Source organism: Bos mutus, chromosome 17, assembly GCF_027580195.1.
Source record: "Bos mutus isolate GX-2022 chromosome 17, NWIPB_WYAK_1.1, whole genome shotgun sequence".
In the NCBI taxonomy this organism is placed as follows: Eukaryota; Metazoa; Chordata; class Mammalia; order Artiodactyla; family Bovidae; genus Bos; species Bos mutus.
Window position 1 is genome coordinate 46,448,768 of NC_091633.1, and position 21,477 is coordinate 46,470,244.

Below are 21,477 nucleotides of genomic sequence, written 5' to 3' on the forward strand. Positions count from 1 at the left end.
TTCATGTCTGATAAATACACAGTACCATCTGATATGCACTTATCTGCGTGCCTCAGATAAGTGTACATGTGTTCATGGATGCAAGAAAATACTGCTTCAGCTGGCACTCACTTACACCTCTCTTTAACCTAGTTTATTATCTGTAGTAAGGCACAATAATTTCATAGGATTTTTATGATAATTATGTTAATGCTAAAATATATGAATTAACCTATAATTTTGTTTTTTTTTACATATATCAATGGTAATGATTGAAATAAGTGGATTTTAAATGTCTTAATGTAATGTACATTCAAGTCCTTCCCTGGTGGCTCAGTCTGTAAAGAATCAGCCTACATGCCAGAGACCCTGGTTCAATCAGAGTCAGGAAGATACCCTAGGAAAGGAAATGGCAACCTACTTCAGTGTTGCCTGGAAAATCTCATGGATAGAAGAGCCTGGTGGGCTACTGTCCATGGGACTCACAAGAGTTGGACATGACTTAGCAACTAAACCACAAATGTAAATTTATTTTTGATATATAAATTGTGGGGAAAAGGTGTTTTTACCTTAAATATAATTCCTTGTGTTCAGTTCAGTTGCTCAGTTGTGTCCGACTCTTTGTGACCCCATGAATTGCAGCACGCCAGGCCTCACTGTCCATCACCAACTCCCACAGTTCACTCAAACTCACATCCATCCACTTGGTGATGCCATCCAGCCATCTCATCCTCTGTCGTCCCCTTCTCCTCCTGCCCTCCAATCCCTCCCAGCATCAGAGTCTTTTCCAATGAGTCAACTCTTCGCATGGGGTGGCCAAAGTACTGGAGTTTCAGCTTTAGCATCATTTCTTTCAAATAACACCCAGGACTGATCTCCTTCAGAATGGACTGGTTGGATCTCCTTGTAGTCCAAGGGACTCTCAAGAGTCTTCTCCAAACCACAGTTGAAAAGAATCAATTCTTCAGTGCTCAGCTTTCTTCACAGTCCAACTCTCACATCCATACATGACCACTGGAAAAACCATAGCCTTGACTAGATGGACCTTTGTTGGCAAAGTAATGTCTCTGCTTTTCAATATGCTATCTAGATTGGTCATAACTTTCCTTCCAAGGAGTAAGCGTCCTTGTGAATAGGAAGATAAAAATTACCATGATCCTAATTTTGAATATAGTACTAGAAATAATATCTCTATCAGATCAGATCAGATCAGTCGCTCAGTCATGTCCGACTCTTTGCGACCCCATGAATCGCAGCACTCCAGGCCTCCCTGTCCATCACCAACTCCCGGAGTTCACTCAGACTCACGTCCATCGAGTTAGTGATGCCATCCACCCATCTCATCCTCTGTCATCCCCTTCTCCTCCTGCCCCCAATCCCTCCCAGCATCAGAGTCTTTTCCAATGAGTCATCTCTTCACATGAGGTGGCCAAAGTACTGGAGTTTCAGCTTTAGCATCATTCCTTCCAAAGAAATCCCAGGGCTGATTTCCTTCAGAATGGACTGGTTGGATCTCCTTGCAGTCCAAGGGACTCTCAAGAGTCTTCTCCAACACCACAGTTCAAAAGCATTAATTCTTTGGCACTCAGCCTTCTTCACAGTCCAACTCTCACATCCATACATGACCACAGGAAAAATCATAGCCTTGACTAGATGAACCTTTGTTGGCAAAGTAATGTCTCTGCTTTTCAATATGCTATGTAGGTTGGTCATAACTTTCCTTCCAAGGAGTAAGCATCTTTTAATTTCATGGCTGCAGTCACCATCTGTAGTGATTTTGGAGCCCAGAAAAATAAAGTCTGACACTGTTTCCCATCTATTTCCCATGAAGTGGTGGGCCCGGATGCCATGATCTTTGTTTTCTGAATGTTGAGCTTTAAGCCAACTTTTTCACTCTCCACTTTCACTTTCATCAAGAGGCTTTTGAGTTCCTCTTCACTTTCTGCCATAAGGGTGGTGTCATCTGCATAAGATAATATTTAAAAATAATACTATAATAATGACTAAAGTTGTAATATATATATATGCGTGTATTTCCTATCAGTTTATTAGGTTAGATTTTCTGACACCAAAAAGTTATTGATTTATGAAAGATTTATAGGGAGAAATTCCTGTTATGCATTAAAGAGAGGGAGCTGATGTAAAGTGTTGGGAGCTTACAAACAGCAATGCATTCTGAGCCTTGTGAAGAGAAGAGAAGGGAAGGAAGGATTGAGACATTTTCTTTCAGCCTGAAGCACAGATTTAGTTAGTTTTGGACAAACTAATGAGGAGTTCAGAGTCTTCTGCAAGAAGCGTACTGTGTTTCTAAGAATGTTTCTTATACTAGTGCCCTCACCATCGGAGAAAGCAAGGGGACCCCACTCCAGTACTCTCACCTGGAAAATCCCATGGACAGAGGAGCCTGGTAGGCTGCAGTCCATGGGGTCGCTAAGAGTCAGACACGACGGAGCGACTTCACTTTCACTTTTCACTTTCATTCATTGGAGAAGGAAATAGCAACCCACTCCAGTGTTCTTGCCTGGAGAATCCCAGGGACAGAGGAGCCTAGTGGGCTGCCGTCTATGGGATCGCACAGAGTCGGACATGACTGACGCGACTTAGCAGCAGCAGTAGCCCTCACCTTTGGCCAGGAACAGCCTAATGAATCATGGCCTCAGTACAAACAAGGTCATTCAGATCAGTTGGGCAGCAGCTGGGGCTGAGTTCCCTGAAGCAGGAGTTCTAAGTGGCTATACATAAACTGAATATTTACATATGAAAAAGCAAAAACAGAACCAAAAAACACCCTGAAAATCTTTAGGGGCTTCGCAGGTGGCACAGTGGTTAAGAATCCGCCTGCCAATGCAGGATCCATAAGAGATGGCGGTTCCATCCCTGGGTCGGGAAGTTCCCCTGGAGTAGGAAATGACAACCCACTCCAGTATTTTTGCCTGGAAAACTCCATGGACACAGGAGCCTGGTGGCCTACAGTCCAAATGGTTGCAAAATGTCAGACGCAACTGAGCATGCAGTGCCCATTATATGACATAAGTGTTTCGTGCCTTCCTAAAGATTTAATTATTATATATGCTCCCATGTATGTACATGTATGCATAATTTTCTCTCTTTAAGAATTCTTCAATAATATTAACATTGTGTTTTAGGTAATCCTGATTTTCTTTTTAAAAATCAACTTAAAGGGAGAAGCTAAAATATTCAGCTTTAATTTTGCCAGTAGATTTTTAATGTTTTGTAATCATAATGTTTAATTTGTGCTGTTCTTAGAACTTTAATTATGAAACTAAATTGTACTAATACCCATTAGGTACTTCTTAATTGAAGACACATCATATGTCTGATGTGGCAGTACTAATTGGTGTAATTAAATTCTAATATGCATCAGTAGCCTAATTTTAAAAAGTGAATAAAAAGCAGATAGAAATAAGTTCTTGAAACTGCATAGCTGTAAAATACATAAGTGCATTTGCATTTGTAACATACATATTTATTCAGAACAGACAACCCATCAATTATATTTGAAATTAATTTTACCAGATAACTTGAATAATGAGTAAGAAGGATTGATTGGTCAGGTAAACATGCATGTGAATTCAGAAACACAGTCATTAAGCTCAAGAAGGACAATGATTTTCTCTTTTACAAATTCTTATGTAGGTCAAACCCTGTGAAAGTAAATACATTCTTATCGTAATATGTTTTGGGTGAAATTACAAACCCCTTGCAAATTACATTACTGGGTTATTCAAGCAGGAGGTGGATCAGTCATTAGCTCTTGCTCTGCTAAAACATGTTTCAAAAACATCCAGGAGATGTTTTTACATGTTCAAAAATATTCATTTATGCTCTTAGATCCTTTTTTTTTTTTTTTTTTTTTATTCTTCCAATTTTATTTTATTTTTAAACTTTACATAATTGTATTAGTTTTGCCAAATATCAAAATGAATCCGCCACAGGTATACATGTGTTCCCCATCCCGAACCCTCCTCCTCCTCCCTCCCATACCATCCCTCTGGGCCGTCCCAGTGCACCAGCCCCAAGCATCCAGCATCATGCATCGAACCTGGACTGGCAAACATGATATTTTACATGTTTCATTGCCATTCTCCCAAATCTTCCCACCCTCTCCTCTCCCACAGAGTCCATAAGACTGTTCTATACATCAGTGTCTCTTTTGCTGTCTGCATAATCGGGTTATTGTTACCATCTTTCTAAGTTCCATGCGTTAGTATACTGTATTTCTGTTTTTCCTTTTTACTTCACTCTGTATAATAGGCTCCAGTTTCATCCACCTCATTAGAACTGATTCAAATGTATTCTTTTTAATGGCTGAGTAATACTCCATTGTGTATAGTACCACAGCTTTCTTATTGATGGACATCTAGGTTGCTTCCATGTCTTGGCTATTATAAACAGTGCTCATGATGAACATTGGGGTACACGTGTCTCTTCTTCTGGTTTCCTCAGTGTGTATGCCTAGCAGTGGGATTGCTGGATCATAAGGCAGTTCTATTTCCAGTTTTTAAGGAATCTCCACACTGTTCTCCATAGTGGCTGTACTAGTTTGCATTCCCACCAACAGTGTAAGAGGGTTCCTTTTCTCCACACCCTCTCCAGCATTTATTATTTGTAGACTTTTGGAAATTCTGACTGGTGTGAAATGGTACCTCATAGTGGTTTTGATTTGCATTTCTCTGATAATGAGTGATGTTGAGCATCTTTTCATGTGTTTGTTAGCCATCTGTATGTCTTTTTTGGAGAAATGTCTATTTAGTTCTTTGGCCCAAAGATCCTTTTTTTTTTGCAAGATCTAAATTCCACAACTGGGGATTAAACTCTAAACTTGGGCCAAGCAGTAAAAACATGGAGTCTTAACCACTCAACTGCCAGGAGTTCCTTTATGCTCTTAAGTCTTATTTGTTTAATGCAATATATGTAATTTTAAAATAAATAGGCTAATTTTGACTATACATTTTTATCTTGATCATTTTGCTTAAATTAGTAATATAATATGTATATTTAATTATACCGAGTTAAATATAGAATTAACATCTAAATTATTTTAATTTTCTTATTTCATAAATCCTCTTAGAATTTTTTAATTTTAAAAATGAATTTATATAGAAATTTCATTCAGATGGAAACTGAGATTCTGAGCACAAATCCCAATATCATTGCCAATTAATTCATAATCACTTAAATAACTGAATACATACATGTAACACATTTTCTATTTTATTCAGTTTTGAGAATCTGTAAGACTCACCTGTATGGATATAGGCTCAATGCCAGCTTCACCTTTGTGTGGCCTGTGCAGTCACACAGTGCACTATGAGTATAATGACCTCTTATTTGGTTTAATGCTCTGATGTCACCGTCTTGAAATGCTTAATAGGTTTTGACCAAAAGACAGTGCTCATGTTCATTTTGCTCTCAGCCATGAAAATTATATAGGCATTCCAATATTTTCTCATATTTGGACATTTTAATGTAGTGAAAATATGGAATACTAATGTTTGAAAACTCAAAAGAAATTTAAAGGCCTTTTTATTTTGTGGAGATAATAAACAAATTTTAAAAATTAAAAGACGAAACAATCATTCTTAAAGACATTTATGATTGTTAACTTTGGAAATACAGCCACTCACATTCAGAATGTTTACTTAAAGAAGTATTGCCCATTTACTTTGCTACTGTACTTTGAATTATTGGCAATGATATAATTCAAAAGGAAATTATTAATAAATTTAGGTATAGTAAGAGTTGTTAGTTTTCTCATGGCTATCTGGAAGAAATACTTTTCTTTGAGTAGCCAAATATCAAAGTAGTTCTAAACACTTCTGCATTTTGATATTGCTCAAAACAACTTATTGGAATCAGGAAATCACCAAAGTAGTGGGCAAGATAAACCTGTCATAGCTGGGTATTATCAATGACATAAGAGTCTGGAAAACAAAGATATTCTGCTCTAATGACCAAGATATTTGGAAATGGAGAAAGTAAAGGCAAGCATCCTTATCACTGTGTTACTATTGAATTAAAAATAAAAAAACAAATAGCACAATTGCTTATACAGTTACTAGGTAAACTTTTCTTTGTGATTGATAGTTTTACCATTGTTGTTATTTTTACTATACCCATTTCATACGTATATGAAGATAGCTTTCACAGAGATAAGTTCAAATGAAGGAGGCAATTCAATAATACATGAATCAGCTTAAGTCAGAGCAATGATAAGATGTTGAGAAGGAAATAATTTGAGGGGAATAAAAGTGATTATTGATAGCAGGTTTTTATTTTGGGGTTGTTTTTTACTTTGGAATGTGCTTCAAGGAATGTTAACATAGAAAAAGTAATAGCATAGTTCTATAATAAATGCTAAGCTTAAAATATATCTTAATTCTATAAGAGAAGTGAAATATTTCACTGGAATATTTTATAGAGGGGAAAATCCAGACACAGATTATATTTAAAGGACTGTTTAAACTGGAGATTAAAGCTTCATCTTTGAATAGAATACTCTTTCCAGTAAGCCAGTGATTTTCACAATTTTCAAGTTTTCTAACATATTTATTTCATACTGCATTTAACCTAGAGGCAGAAACAAGTAAAAGACAAAAAATTAGAGCTAATTTTGCTGAATCTGGGTTGTCTCTATAGAGCACAGTTAGAAAGTGATTACATTAAGCTAAACATATGCAGAATTCCTGTAAATTTTGATGCAGTAGACAAAGACCTATAAATAATATGAAACAAATATACAAAGCATAATACACATTAATTGCATTTATTTAACAGAATAGTCCTCTCTTAATTGTTTGAATATAATAAAAGTTTACTTTAAAAATAAGAAAGCTGTATATTTCAGTAAGAAAAAAATTATAGCAAAAAAAAAGAGAGAAATACCTGTAATTATAGCTTTGAATTTGAATTATACCGATTAGAATTTGTATAATGCTGGAGAGTTTTCTGTGTGTCCAAGCATTATGAGAATTTTTATTAAGTAAAATCCTTATAAGTGCTTACCTTGAATGATATTCCTAGAAGTCGCAACCCCTTACGTCATCAAAATGATTTTTGAAGTCATTAAAATATTAGGTGATGTATTTTAACAACTTTTCATTCTCTTCAAAGAGACTATCAGGAATGAAGCTCTGTGTGTCACGTTCTTATTTATCTTTCCCTTTCACAGTCATCTGTTATACTTTTATCACCATATGACTCTACATCTCCACCAGAATCACTCTCCTATCTTCTTTCATCACACATCTTGATCCGTCTTCTGGGATGCTCACACTCTGATTAACAAATGACTCCACGTTTTCAGTGAGGACTGGAATCCAGTGTGCCTGTAAAATATAATAACCTCAAAAGCCCTTTCAGCAAGGTGCTGTCTTTTGCACATCCCAGCTTCACATACCCAGTGGTCAAGAGGTTGAGTATCTATGTTCTTTATTTTGATTTGTAGGTTCCACACTATTATTGTTCTTTCCTTCTGCAAACAATGAAACACATTGCCAATGACTTTGTCCTCGAATTGTAACATTTGTGCATACCAGGCTTTCCATTTTTGTGTACTCTTTCAAATTATTTGGTCTCTTTTCTCCATGACACTTTTGCTTTTGACTCTCAAAGACTTTTTTTTCAACTGAAACCCCATTATTCTCTATTACTTTTACCTCAACTTGATAACTCTTCAAGATCTCACCCCTCAATCTCACCCCTATTCTTAACCACCAGAATAATTTTCCTTCTTCCTTGTTTTGGAGAGCAAGTATTTCTTGACATTTAAAAAATAATCCAAAATGCTTTACTCTTTTATCATCTCTACTGCTCATTTCATCTATCACCACTTGTTCAAGCCTCACACTAGTTCAGATTTTTGACCTCTTGATGATTGTCAGTCTACAGACTCCACTATCTTTTCCCTCTCCCTTAGATTCCCCGTTACATCTCTTCCCTACTTATCTAGGGACAAATTGTGGATTCCATCATCATAATTACCTGGATGATAGGGTTTTAGAAAAATAATTTTTTAAGGATGTACGTATCTAAATAGACTATGTTGTCAGATCTAGCAGTTTATTTATTTTCATGTTTATTTCTCCAAAGCAACTTTGTAAGTAGCTTTTACTTTAGATTCTGTGAATCTATCCCAGGTTACTTAATTCCCAGATGTACTTTTCTATCATATTCAGTGAAACAAGTGCAACTGCTCAGTTATTTCAGTTCAGTCAAATCCTAATATTTTTCTGCCTGTATTATATTGAATTTTTCTTATTTCTATATTGTAGCTTTCACCATTATGTAATATTTATCTTTGATGTATTTGTTATATCTGTGGGAATACATAAGCTGTGTCACACTCTTGAACAATATTTACACACTGCTAAAATGTATAATGTGATGACTGACCTAGAGCCAGATATCCTGGAATGTGAAGTCAAGTGGGCCTTAGAAAGCATCACTATGAACAAAGCAGGTGGAGGTGATGGAATTCCAGTTGAGCTCTTTCAAATCCTGAAAGATGATGCTGTGAAAGTGCTGCATTCAATATGCCAGCAAATTTGGAAAACTCAGCAGTGGCCACAGGACTGGAAAAGGTCAGTTTTCATTCCAATCCCAAAGAAAGGCAATGCCAAAGAATGCTCAAACTACCGCACAGTTGCACTCATCTCACACGCTAGTAAGGTAATGCTCAAAATTCTGCAAGCCAGGCTTCAGCAATACGTGAACCATGAACTTCCTGATGTTCAAGCTGGTTTTAGAAAAGGCAGAGGAACCAGAGATCAAATTGCCAACATCTGCTGGATCATGGAAAAATCAAGAGAGTTCCAGAAAAATATCTGTTTCTGCTTTATTGACTATGCCAAAGCCTTTGACTGTATGGATCACAATAAACTGTGGGAAATTCTTCAAGAGATGGGAATACCAGACCACCTGACCTGCCTCTGAGAAAATTGTATGCAGGTCAGGAAGCAACAGTTAGAACTGGACATGGAACAACAGACTGGTTCCAAATAGGAAAAGGAGTATGTCGAGGTTATATATTGTCACCTTGCTTATTTAACGTATATGCAGAGTACATCATGAGAAACGCTGGACTGGAAGAAGCACAAGCTGGAATCAAGATTGCTGGGAGAAATATCAATAACCTCAGATATGCAGATGACACCACCCTTATGGCAGAAAGTGAAGAGGAACTAAAAAGCCTCTTGATGAAAGTGAAAGAGGAGAGTGAAAAAAGTTGGCTTAAAGCTCAGCATTCAGAAAACGAAGATCTTGGCATCAGGTCCCATCAATTCGTGGGAAATAGATGGGGAAACAGTGTCAGACTTTATTTCTTTGGGCTCCAAAATCACTGCAGATGGTGACTGCAGCCATGAAATTAAAAGACGCTTACTGCTTGGAAGGAAAGTTATGACCAACCTAGATAGCATATTGAAAAGCAGAGACATTACTTTGCCAACAAAGGTCCGTCTAATCAAGGCTATGGTTTTTCCTGTGGTCATGTATGGATGTGAGAGTTGGACCTGTGAAGAAGGCTGAGCGCCGAAGAATTGATGCTTTTGAACTGTGGTGTTGGAGAAGACTCTTGAGAGTCCCTTGGACTGCAAGGAGATCCAACCAGTGCATTCTGAAGGAGATCAGCCCTGGGATTTCTTTGGAAGGAATGATGCTAAAGCTGAAACTCCAGTACTTTGGCCACCTCATGTGAAGAGATGACTCATTGGAAAAGACTCTGATGCTGGGAGGGATTGGGGGCAAGAGGAGAAGGGGACGACAAAGGATGAGATGGCTGGATGGCATCACTGACTCAATGGACGTGAGTCTGGGTAAACTCCGGGAGTTGGTGATGGACAGGGAGGCCTGGCGTGCTGCGATTCATGGGGTCACAAAGAGCTGGACACGACTGAGCGACTGAACTGAACTTAAAATTTATAACTTTTTGGTTAAATGCTTCACTTTTTGCGTATAAAATGATTTGTGTATTTTAAGTATATGTTGCAATATGATTGAAGAATATAGTCAATATCTTGAGGAAGGATGGATTCTTATTTCTATTAAATCAAGTGGATACATTTGTATTAAGTTTTCTTCTTAATGTTAAATCTGAAATTATTAGTTATTTAAACAATTATTATTTATATTCAACCCTCCTCTTATCATTAAGTCAAAGAAAATGTCCTTATTTTGACACTGACATCATTCCATAAATCTCTACAAGACTGATTTAACCAGATCACATGTTTAATTCAAATTAGGAAGGACTAAACCCCATGTTACATCATTTCAGTTCAATGTTTTGGATCAAATTGAGTTGTAGTCATTTGAATATATTTTCAAGGCCATTCTTAAAGCATGTACAGCTGTAGATACAAAAGATTTGTCTGAATCTGCCTTAACTTTTATAAGTGACTTGAAATGGTAACTAAAATCTCATCTAAGCTCAGTTGTGAAGAATTCTGTAAGGTGACATTTAATTCTTATATTCTGAACATGACAGTGACTGTTGTTTTGTCTTGGAAGTTTTCAGAGGTACATGATAAAATGACAGTATTTGAGGGAAAAAGGTAAGACAGCTAATCTTCGATTTAAGAGTGTGCTATTCCTGCAGTCCAGCATTATTTATTTTATGTGTCTTTTAGGTCTCTTACACATGTTTCTGTTGGGTTTTTTCTTATAGACCTTTTTTTAAAAAATTCTGAGGCCATGGACATACCCTATTATGTTATATTCTATAACCTATTGTTTTGATTTTTAGATCCACAGTATAGCCATGGATTTGATTTTATGACATCATTTATTAGGAGCTATAATAGGCTAATATGATTTTCTGCTGAAATTCATGAATTGTGATTCTAAAAATATAATGTTGCCCAGATAAAAATCTTAATTTCTGTAAATCTTACTATATAAAATAAAATGTAATATCTCCCTCTATAAATTAATATCCTAGATAAGCTTTAGAGTATTTCCAAACAAGTTCTATTTTACCTTAGAGAATGTTAACCAGTGTAATTTTTCCTATTTTATTTTTGTGTTTTCTTTTTTAGTTTGTTTTTGTGTTTCTCCAGATGTCCTCTTTTTTAAAGCAAATGTGGGGAAGGTAGGTACCTTCCATCCTAGAATTACAGTGTAAAAATAAACTCTGTAGTATTTTGCCAAAGCTTTTTATGTGGAGTTAATAGAAGACAGAAAGTGGAAAATTGCAAAATGAGTTCAAGAACTTTAAGGAAAAGTGTTCTGTCTAGTTATGTCAATCTTTATGTTAGGTAAATCTTTCACAGTGTGGTTCCAGACATAGCTAAACATGTAGAAGCTGGTAGAAGTCCCGGACTTCATATTAACTTTACGCCATATGATGTTTCGGTTGTTGACACAAGTACTGGCATAAAGCCATTTGAAATTTAGAGAATAATGATAAATAATATGAATTTTTGCCTATAACTGTGATTTTATTGTCCACATGTAGGCACTGTAGGGACATACTTGCAACAGTGGAAGCATTGTGAAATGCCCGATGGTTTAGATATTGACCTACTGTAGCAAAATGGAGCTGTAATATATGGACTGATACCTTCTGCTTATTACTTGGAAAGACCGAATCCCTTTGAAATGAGGAAATGCTAGAGAGATTGAAATCAATCAGTTGGTATATACATCTCACATGGAAGATAATGAGAAATTTATTACAAAAACAAAAAACAAAAAAACACAGGTAAGAGCAGACTCAAAGATAGAATTCAATTTTTTTTAATGATGGTATCCAAAAGCTACTGTATGTTTCTTACCAAATTTTTCTATATCAGAATTTATTTTACTTCTAAATTTAATATTTAGATCATTTACACATACTTCACAATTGAATTAATGATGTATTATTTTTTTCTCATTTATATTTTCTTTCTCTGCCAATCAAACTGTAGATAGGCCATTTCCCATCCCATTTTTAGCTGGGGGCAACCATTATATGGGCAACCATTATACAATTTTTCCAGTTAATCAATAAATATATGTTACAGCAAATTCAAGATGTAACTATGCAAAAAAATCAAAAGAAATAAAGAAAAATTAAGCAGATTCATAGTCAATACATTATTAAATATTTTCAACATTTGTACTATATACTTCAAGAAAAGAGATACATCAATGTTGTATAAATTAACATGAAATAAATTACAAATAAATTTTTTACTTTCAACTCATAAAGTTAGCCATAAAATTTTAAAAATGTTGACACCACATATTGATTTTTAAAATTTTTTAAATTTAAAATTAGCACAAATTGTACTATATCTATTATAATTTTGAACAATTTGGGCTTGTTGACTGAGCTTTATTGAGATATAGTTCACATATAAAAATTGTAGGACATGTTAAGAATATTTTATCTTTTTAATACAAACCCTTTGAGTAGAATTCCAATCTGCATACAAATTTGGCATGAATTTTAGCTGATACCTACTCAGAAAAATATTTAATAGATAATTCCTTTTCTTTATTTCTCAAAGCCTTTAGGTATATATTTTTTAATTCTTAAAGTTTAAGTCAAGCACACATACCTTGTTCTGATCATGAGCATCTGTTTAATAAATAATTCCATGATCCAACCAGTAGACTTGACTCTTCTTGTTATTTTGCATTTATAATAATAAATTTATGATAGTATTTGCTCAAATAATATAATAAATTACTTGATTTTTACTTTTATGTACTCTTAATTTTGAACTTAATATTGTTTATACGATAACTTTTGAAAAAATACACATCTATTTTCTATCATTTCATGTTGAGGGAAACAAGAGTCCAGTGATATTTGATTATAATACATGAAGGTGTGTATTTAAATATAAGTTATGGGAATGTGTTCTTTGTTTTTATACACCTTAATGTAAACCATGTCACTTAGGTTATAGCACTTCTTTTAAGTTTTCAAATATTAATGCAGATTATTGCAGTAATTATTTGGAATATATTTAGATAGTAATTCATTTTAGCATATAGTAGTTATATATATGAGGCACCACCAGTTAAAGAGAAGCAAAATAAGAATTTAAGCTTATGAAATATTTATTATTATATACTCTTTCTGATATACCATGTGAAGATAAATTGTGGAACTTCTTGAAAAACTGGTCACAGATTTTCAGCAGGGAGAAAGTTGGATATGACAGTATTCTGTAAGGAAACTATGTTTCAGTAACTGAAATTCTTTGGATCAGAGCCAAGCTCCTCCTTATTTACTCTGTAGATTTTGTCTAGGTGTAAGTATAAAGTTACAACTATAGAGAAAGAACAGATATGTAAAATAATGTTATGAAGTATCCCCACATATAATATCTAGATATAGTTTTAAAAATATTTTTCAATCATTCAAGGAAGAGAGGATTTTAATATAGTTTATATTAAAATTCATCATCCCTTCTTTTAAAAGATAGAGTCACTTCTTTTTCTTTTTGTGTCTAATTGGATGAGAAAGCAAAAATTCACAAATTCAAAATTCCCCTTTTATAGCAATACCTATTTTGAATTTTTATTGTTGAAATAATGCACAATTTGAAGCAGTGGTTATCCTCATAAAAAATATATTTCTTCAAGACTTTGATATTTAAAAATCATCAAATAAATATGGTTGCTGCTGATGAATTTTTATCTATTTACTTAATATAGTTCTCTCAAAAGAAGAATGATTAAATGAATTAAACAACAGTTAAATCATTAGATTCAGTGGGAATATTATGTGTTCTGTATGCATACTTTTGAATTTTCAAGGTCAATCATTGCATAGAAAAGATTTATTTCTTTAGAAGATGAAATATAATACTTAATTTTGAATAAATTTGCTAATAACTAGAATACATTCAAAAATCTATTTAAAAAGAAGTAGTATAATCCCATTTTAATATGCATGTAAGAAGTTTAGGTATCAAAAAAGGAAAAGTAAATTAGAAATATTCCAAAACTAAGGCCAGAAACTCTTGTAAAAAATCCAAAACAATAACAATGACAAAAATAGATGAAAATATCTCTACTTTTAATTCAAAAAGAGAAAATAAGAGCTAGGTGTTATTTTTCATGGATTCTCTATGGTTGATTGTTCTGAATTAAGTAAATAAAACTTGCATCTTTTTTCTCATTATTACCTTAATTGTCTGGCTTCAAACGTAGAACCCATCATCAGTTTCCTCTTTATTTTTCCACCAAACACAGCACTGCCATGGGGCTTCCCTCATAGCTCAGTTGCTGAAGAATCCGCCTGCAATGCAGGAGATCCCAGTTTGATTTCTGGGTCAGGAAGATCCCCTGGAGAAGGGATAGGGTATCTACCCCAGGATTCTTGGGCTTCCCTTGTGGCTCAGCTGGTAAAGAATCTGCCTGCAGTGCAGGAGACCTGGGTTTGATCCCTGGGTTAGGAAGATCTTCTGGAGAAGGGAAAGGCTGCCCACTCCAGTATAACAGTCAGACAGGACTGAGCAACTTTCGCTTTTGCACATTACCATATCATTACACTTGTAATCTGATGAATGCCTTATTCCTTTTCAGTTATCCATTGTGTGTTTGTACCTTTGCATTGTTTAAAATAACTTTCACCAAATTTTTACATGTAATAAATATTAAAAATTGTGTATTAGTAGCAAGCCTGAAGTATAGTAAGACAGGTCAGGAGATAAGTCCATTATTAGTCTTTTGAGTTGTTTATGTTATTATTTTTTCAAGTCTTTTGCATGTTTCTATTTGACTTTTTTAAAAGTGCTGTTTCATACTCAAAGACCATGAACACAATCTTTTATGTACCATTCTATAAGCTATTGTTTTGATTTTTAGATCTATAGTTAGCTTGGATTTGATTTTGTGATGTTGCATTTTATAAGGCAAGAGTTGTTTCTTTTTTCTTAAATTTTGATTTCATTACAATAATGGGACTCTTGTAATTTTTTTTTTAGTGAATAATTTGCAGTGTTGTTAGTGTTAGGTATAGAACAAAGTAATTCAGATTTATTGATTTACAGATTCTTTTCCATTATGTTATTAGAAGATATTGGATATAGTTTCCCGTGCTGTACAGTAAGTCCTTGTTATTTATTTTGTATAGCATAGTGTGTATATATTAATTCCAGTCTCCTAATTTATCCTCCATCCCACCACTATTCCATTTGGTAACCATAAGATTGTTTTCTAAGTCTGTGAGTCTATTTCTGTTTTGTAAATAAGTTCATTTATATGATTTATTTTTAGATTATTTATTATTTATTTTAATGTAGGCATATATCAGTAGAACTTTCATTATTGAGTGGACTGCCATTTCTATCATTTATCCATTGATATGTATTTACACATGAAATTTTGACAAAAGTTAAATGTCTGCATATGCATCGATCTGATGATGGAGACTCTAATTAATCTTACTTTGTGCTTAGAAAAATATAACACTGTCTGAATTGCTCTATCTGATAAAGTTTTAGTGTCCAACAAAATAAATCCTTCCACCCAGCTGTTCCTCTTCAATATTTACTTTGCTATTTTTCTCTCTAATTAATGTTATTGGAAAAATCCAGTTTGATGTATGTATTAGTATTCCAGTGGATGAGCTCTTCTGTTACTAATGGACCTTAATTGTTCCATTTTTTTCTTGATTATTTGTGTTTACTACTATTGTGATTATTTGTGACTTTTTGTGTTTGTTGTTCAAAGTATATGAATAAGGATTTCTCTAGGAATGAAATTTCTGGGTCACAGGGTTACATATGCTTAACTTTGTTAAATACTAATATTAACATGCTAAATAATGCTAAATTGTTCTACATTGTGAACACATCAATTTATATGCTAACATGCAGTATATAGACATTTTCATTTTCCTATTCTTAACTCACTCATGGATAAACACAATCTAACATTTTGTACTTTGGCATATGTGAAGTTTTATGTCTGTTTTATAATTTTATTTTGAATTAATAAGAATAGGCACTTTAAATATTTTGACTTTACTACTATTTTTATTGTGTAAAGTGCTTGCTTATGTACTTGCCTATTCTGATGTTTTCTAAAACATTAACAGAAATTAATTGCATTATGATTTTCAATATTTTGCTATATTCTTGTAAACATCCTCACCTGTTTATGGTTATTTTTACTTTAATGATATTGATTCAGGAGGGGCAGTTATTTTTTAATATTAATTTGACCAATAGATCTCCTATTGTGAGACTGAGTAAATTCTTTCCAGAGTTTACAAATTTTATCTTTCTTATTCATTTCCTTGACAACATGTACTAAATGAAATAGAGATACATTGTCTATTTAAAAATATAAACCAGTTGGAAGCCTACTAATACAGGAGTGGGTAGTCTGTTCCTTCTCCAGATGATCTTCCCGACCCATAACTGAACTGGGGTCTATCCAACCAGTCCTTTCTGAAGGAGATCAGCCCTGGGATTTCTTTGGAAGGAATGATGCCAAAGCTGAAACTCCAGTACTTTGGCCACCTCATGCGAAGAGTTGAATCATTGGAAAGACCCTGATGCTGGGAGGGATTAGGGGCAGGAGGAGGAGGGAATGACAGAGGATGAGATGGCTGGATGGCATCACTGACTCGATGGACGTGAGTCTGGGTCAACTCCGGGAGTTGGTGATGGACAGGGAGGCCTGGCGTGCTGCAGTTCATGGGGTCGCAAAGAGTCGGACACAACCGAGCGACTGAACTGAACTGAACTGAATGCCCTGTGTTTAGATCTTCTGTTCCTTTTTTAATTCTATTGTTTGTTTGCTATTGAGTTGTGTGAGCTCTTGATATATTTTAAATAGTTTCCCCTTATCATATATATGATCGACAAGTATTTTCTCTCAGTGGGTTACTTTTAAATTTTGTTAGTGGGTTCTTTTGTTGTGCAGAATGACTTAGTCTCATATTGAGTTTTACTTTTGTTGTTTTTGCTTTTGGTGTCATTCAAAAAATTATTTCTAAGACTTATGTTAAGGGACTTACTGCCTATGTTTTCTTCTAGGAGTTTTATAGTTTCAGGTCTTACATTCAAGTCTTTAATCCATTTTAAGTTAATTTTGTGTGTGGTACAAGCCAGTGATCAAGTTCCATTTTGAAAGGGGCTTTCCAGTTTTCCAAAGGTCCGTCTAGTCAAGGCTATGGTTTTTCCTGTGGTCATGTATGGATGTGAAAGTTGGACTGTGAAGAAAGCTGAGCACCAAAGAATTGATGCGTTTGAACTGTGGTGTTGGAGAAGACTCTTGAGAGCCCCTGGGACTGCAAGGAGATCCAACCAGTCCATTCTAAAGATCAGTCCTGGGTGTTCATTGGAAGGACTAATGCTAAAGTTGAAACTCCAATACTTTGGCCACCTCATGCGAAGAGTTGACTCATTGGAAAAGACTCTGATGCTGGGAGGGATTGGGGGCAGGAGGAGAAGGGGACGACAGAGGATGAGATGGCTGGATGGCATCACTGACTCGATGGACGTGAGTCTGAGTGAACTCCGGGAGCTGGTGATGGACAGGGAGGCCTGGCGTGCTGCGATTCATAGGGTCACAAAGAGTCGGACACGACTCAGTGACTGAACTGAACTGAACTTCCAGTTTTCTCAGTACTGTTCATTGAAGAGACTGTCTTTTTCAGTTTGTTTATTCTTTGCTGTAACTTAATTGACCATGTATGTGTGGGTTTATTTTTGTGCTCTATTAAGTTCCACTGAATTATGTATCTGTTTTTATGCTGATACCATAGTGTTTTAATTAATATGGCTTTGTAATAAAGCTAATGTGATATTTCGAGCTTTGTTCTTCATTATCAGAAGTCCTTTGGCTATTCAGGGTTTTTTTTTTTTGTGGTTCTATATATACTATAGAATTATTTGTTCTATCTCTTTGAAAAACGCCATTGGAATTTTGATAAAGATTGCATTGAATCCGTAAGTTGTTTTGGGTAGTATGGACATATGAGTTCTTCTAATCCATGAACATAAAATATGTTTTCATTTATTTGTATTTTCTTCAGTTTCTTTCATTAATGTTTTATAGTTTTCAATATTTAGGTCATTTACTTCCTTGATTAAATTTATACTTGTCTTTTTATTATTTTTCATGGAATTGTAAATAGGAATGTTTTGTTTCTGATGAGTAGTTATTAGTGTATAGAAATACAACATAATTTTGCATTGATTTTGTATCCTTCAATTTTACAAGTTTATTAGTTCTAATACTTCTCTGATAGAATCTTTAAGGTTTTCTGTATGTAATATCATGTCATCTGCAAATAGTAACAGCTTTTCTTCTTTCTTTCCTATTTAGAAATGTTTTATTTCTTTTTCTTGGCTAATTGCTCCAGCTTGGTCTTTGAATACTGAGTTGAATAGAAGTGACAAAAATGGGCACCTTTCTCTTATCCCTGACCTTAGAGGAAAAGCTTTGAGCTTTTCATTGTTGACTGTGATATTTTATGTTTTCATTGGCATAATTTTACCTCTTAATATTCTATTCAAAAAGAACTCCTGGATGCTTTATTACTCTAACTTCTTTAATACTGGGGGATGGTTGTCTCTTAGCCTCATGTGATTAGTGCATTTTGACTTTGAATAGTACTTGAGTTAGGCTTTTCCATAGAATAGCTAGACAGTGTCCCACTATGGAAAAGCTGAGCCCAAGGCAAATTGATTAGATTTTCAGATTTTCTTATGTTATTTTTATTCATATTCTTAAAACAATACTTTTATCTAACAATTCCTTTGTATTTTTGTTTTTCTCAGTTAAACGGTTGTACATTAAATAAGTTCTTTTTTTCATTGTTTTGTGGAATTTTTGCTGTTATTCTTGAATATTACTAACATTATTAATTCACACCATTCTTCTCCATCTCTTTTTTGTACTCTATTTTGTACTTTTTATTCTAATGCAACAGACTTCTCTTTATACACATTTTACTTTCCCTTTTACTTTTTGGGTCATTGTCAGCTTAATTTTTGACTTGCATTGTTTTTTTTATAGCCTCTTTGAACCTTTATAACTCTAGCATATTGATAATGGGTCTCAGAGAATACAATGACAGCTTAAATTTTTAACAAAAGTTCAGTTGTATAGAATACTTCTTGGAAGTTTCTGCTGAATTGTGATTATTATATGAGAATTTTGAGAGCACAAGTTGGAAAAACATTAATTCAGGATTATAGCAATGGGGCAGAATGATAAATAAATTCTGGCCATGTAAGAGAAAGTATTTCCTATATTTCAGTTCCGTTCAGTCGCTCAGTCGTGTCCGACTCTTTGCAACCCCATGAATCACAGCACACCAGGCATCCCTGTCCATCACCAACTCCCGGAGTTCACTCACACTCACGTCCATCGAGTTGATGATGCCATCCAGCCATCTCATCCTCTGTTGTCCTCTTCTCCTCTGCCTACTATCTTTCCCAGCATCAGGTTCTTTTCAAATGAGTCAGTTCTTCGCATCAGGTGGCCAAAGTATTGGAGTTTCAGCTTCAGCATCAGTCCTTCCAATGAATATTCAGGACTGATTTCCTTTAGGATTGACTGGTTGAATCTCCTTGCAGTCCAAGGGACTCTCAAGAGTCTTCTGCAACACCACAGTTCAAAAGCATCAATTCTTTGGTGCTCAGCTTTCTTTATAGTCCAACTCTGACATCTATACATGACTAATGGAAAAACCATAGCTTTGACTAGATAGACCTTTGTTGTCAAAGTAATGTCTCTGCTTTTTAATATGCTGTCTAGGTTGGCAAGTGTCTTTTAATTTCATGGCTGCAGTCACTATCTGCAGTGATTTTGGAGCCCAAGAAAATAAAGTCTGTCACTGTTTCCACTGTTTCCCCATCTATTTGCAATGAAGTGATGGAACTGGATGCCATGACCTTAGTTTTCTGAATGCTGAGTTTTAAGCCAACTTTTTCACTCTCCTCTTTCACTTTCAACAAGAGGCTCTTTAGTTCTTCTTTGCTTTCTGCCATAAGGTTGGTGTCATCTGCATATCTGAAGTTATTGATATTTGTCCAGATAATCTTGATTCCAGCTTGTACTTTATCCAGCCCAGCATTTCTCATGATGCCTCTGCATATTAGTTCAATAAGCATGGTGACAATATATAGCCTTGACGTACTCCTTTCCTGATTTGGAAGCAGTCTGTTCTATGTCCAGTTCTAACTGTTGCTTGTTGACCTGCATGCAGATTTCTCAGGAAGCAGGTCAGGAGGCATGTAAGAGAAAGCATTTCCTTTATTTAGCTTGGTCTGAATGCAACATACATTAGTTTATATACACTATAAAAAGCATTGGCCTACTTAGTGATACAAAAAGCAGAGATATCACTTCACTGACAAAGGTCTGTGTATAGTTAAAGCTATGGTTTTTCCAGTAGTCATGTACAAATGTGAGAGGTGGACCATAAACAAGGTTGAGTATCAAGGATTGATGCTTTGAGTTTCAACTGGGCAACTGGACATCAACAAAGGAAACATTTATCACATCTCTTTTATTTCAACTCTTCCATGGTTGCTCAGATGGTAAAGAATCTGCCTGCAATTCAGGAGACCTGGGTTTGATCCCTGGGTCAGAAAGATCCCCTGGAGAAGGGAATGGCAACCGGTTCCAGTATTCTTGCTGGAGAATTCCATGGAAAGAAGAGCCTGGTGGACTACCTGTGATTATTTGTGTACAGTCCTTATTTTACTCTATTTTTTTTTGTTTTATATATTCATGTTTAAATAATTATTCTCTGTGAAAAGAGTATTTGAAAGGTGAATATTTTAGAATATAACATTTTCAGTAATATTAATGTTTAAAATTTTTATGCATTATTCAAAACGTTGCATGATATTTTCTAGACATTTATTTTTAACATGCATATTAATTAAGAATTATTAATCAAGCTTATATAAGAGCCACAGTCATCTTAATTTTAATTTTCTTAATTTTGGTTTAAGCATAAGCTAACAGTTATCATGAGGTTAATTTTTTTAAAAGTCCACATATCTATATAGGCTTCCCAGATTGCTCAGTGGGTAAAGAATCTGCCTGCAATGCAGGAGACACAGGTTTAACCCCTGCCTGGGTTGGGAAGACTCCTTGGAGGATGGCATGGCAACCCATTCCAGAATTCTTTCCTGGAGAATCCCGTGGACAGAGGAACCTGGCGGGCCACAATCCATAGGGTCACAAGGAGTCAGACACAACTGAAGTGACTGGGTACACATGCACATATCTATGCATACTGATAGACATGTACTTAGTATTTCCCAAAGCAGAAGCATCAAGAAGCAGCCCCAACTCTGTGCCCCAAGCTTGCAAGTAAGCTTAATAAATTTAAAGCTCTGCTTTGGCTTGACTGCTTTATGCTTGCTCTGCAATGTGTCTAATATTCTTGGTGACACATAGGCAGACTTTTGCATGGTGATAAAGTAATGTAGTACTGAATTTGATTTCTGTTTCACTCGGAACCATGCATGTCAGATACTTGGGTCTGTCTTACAATGATGT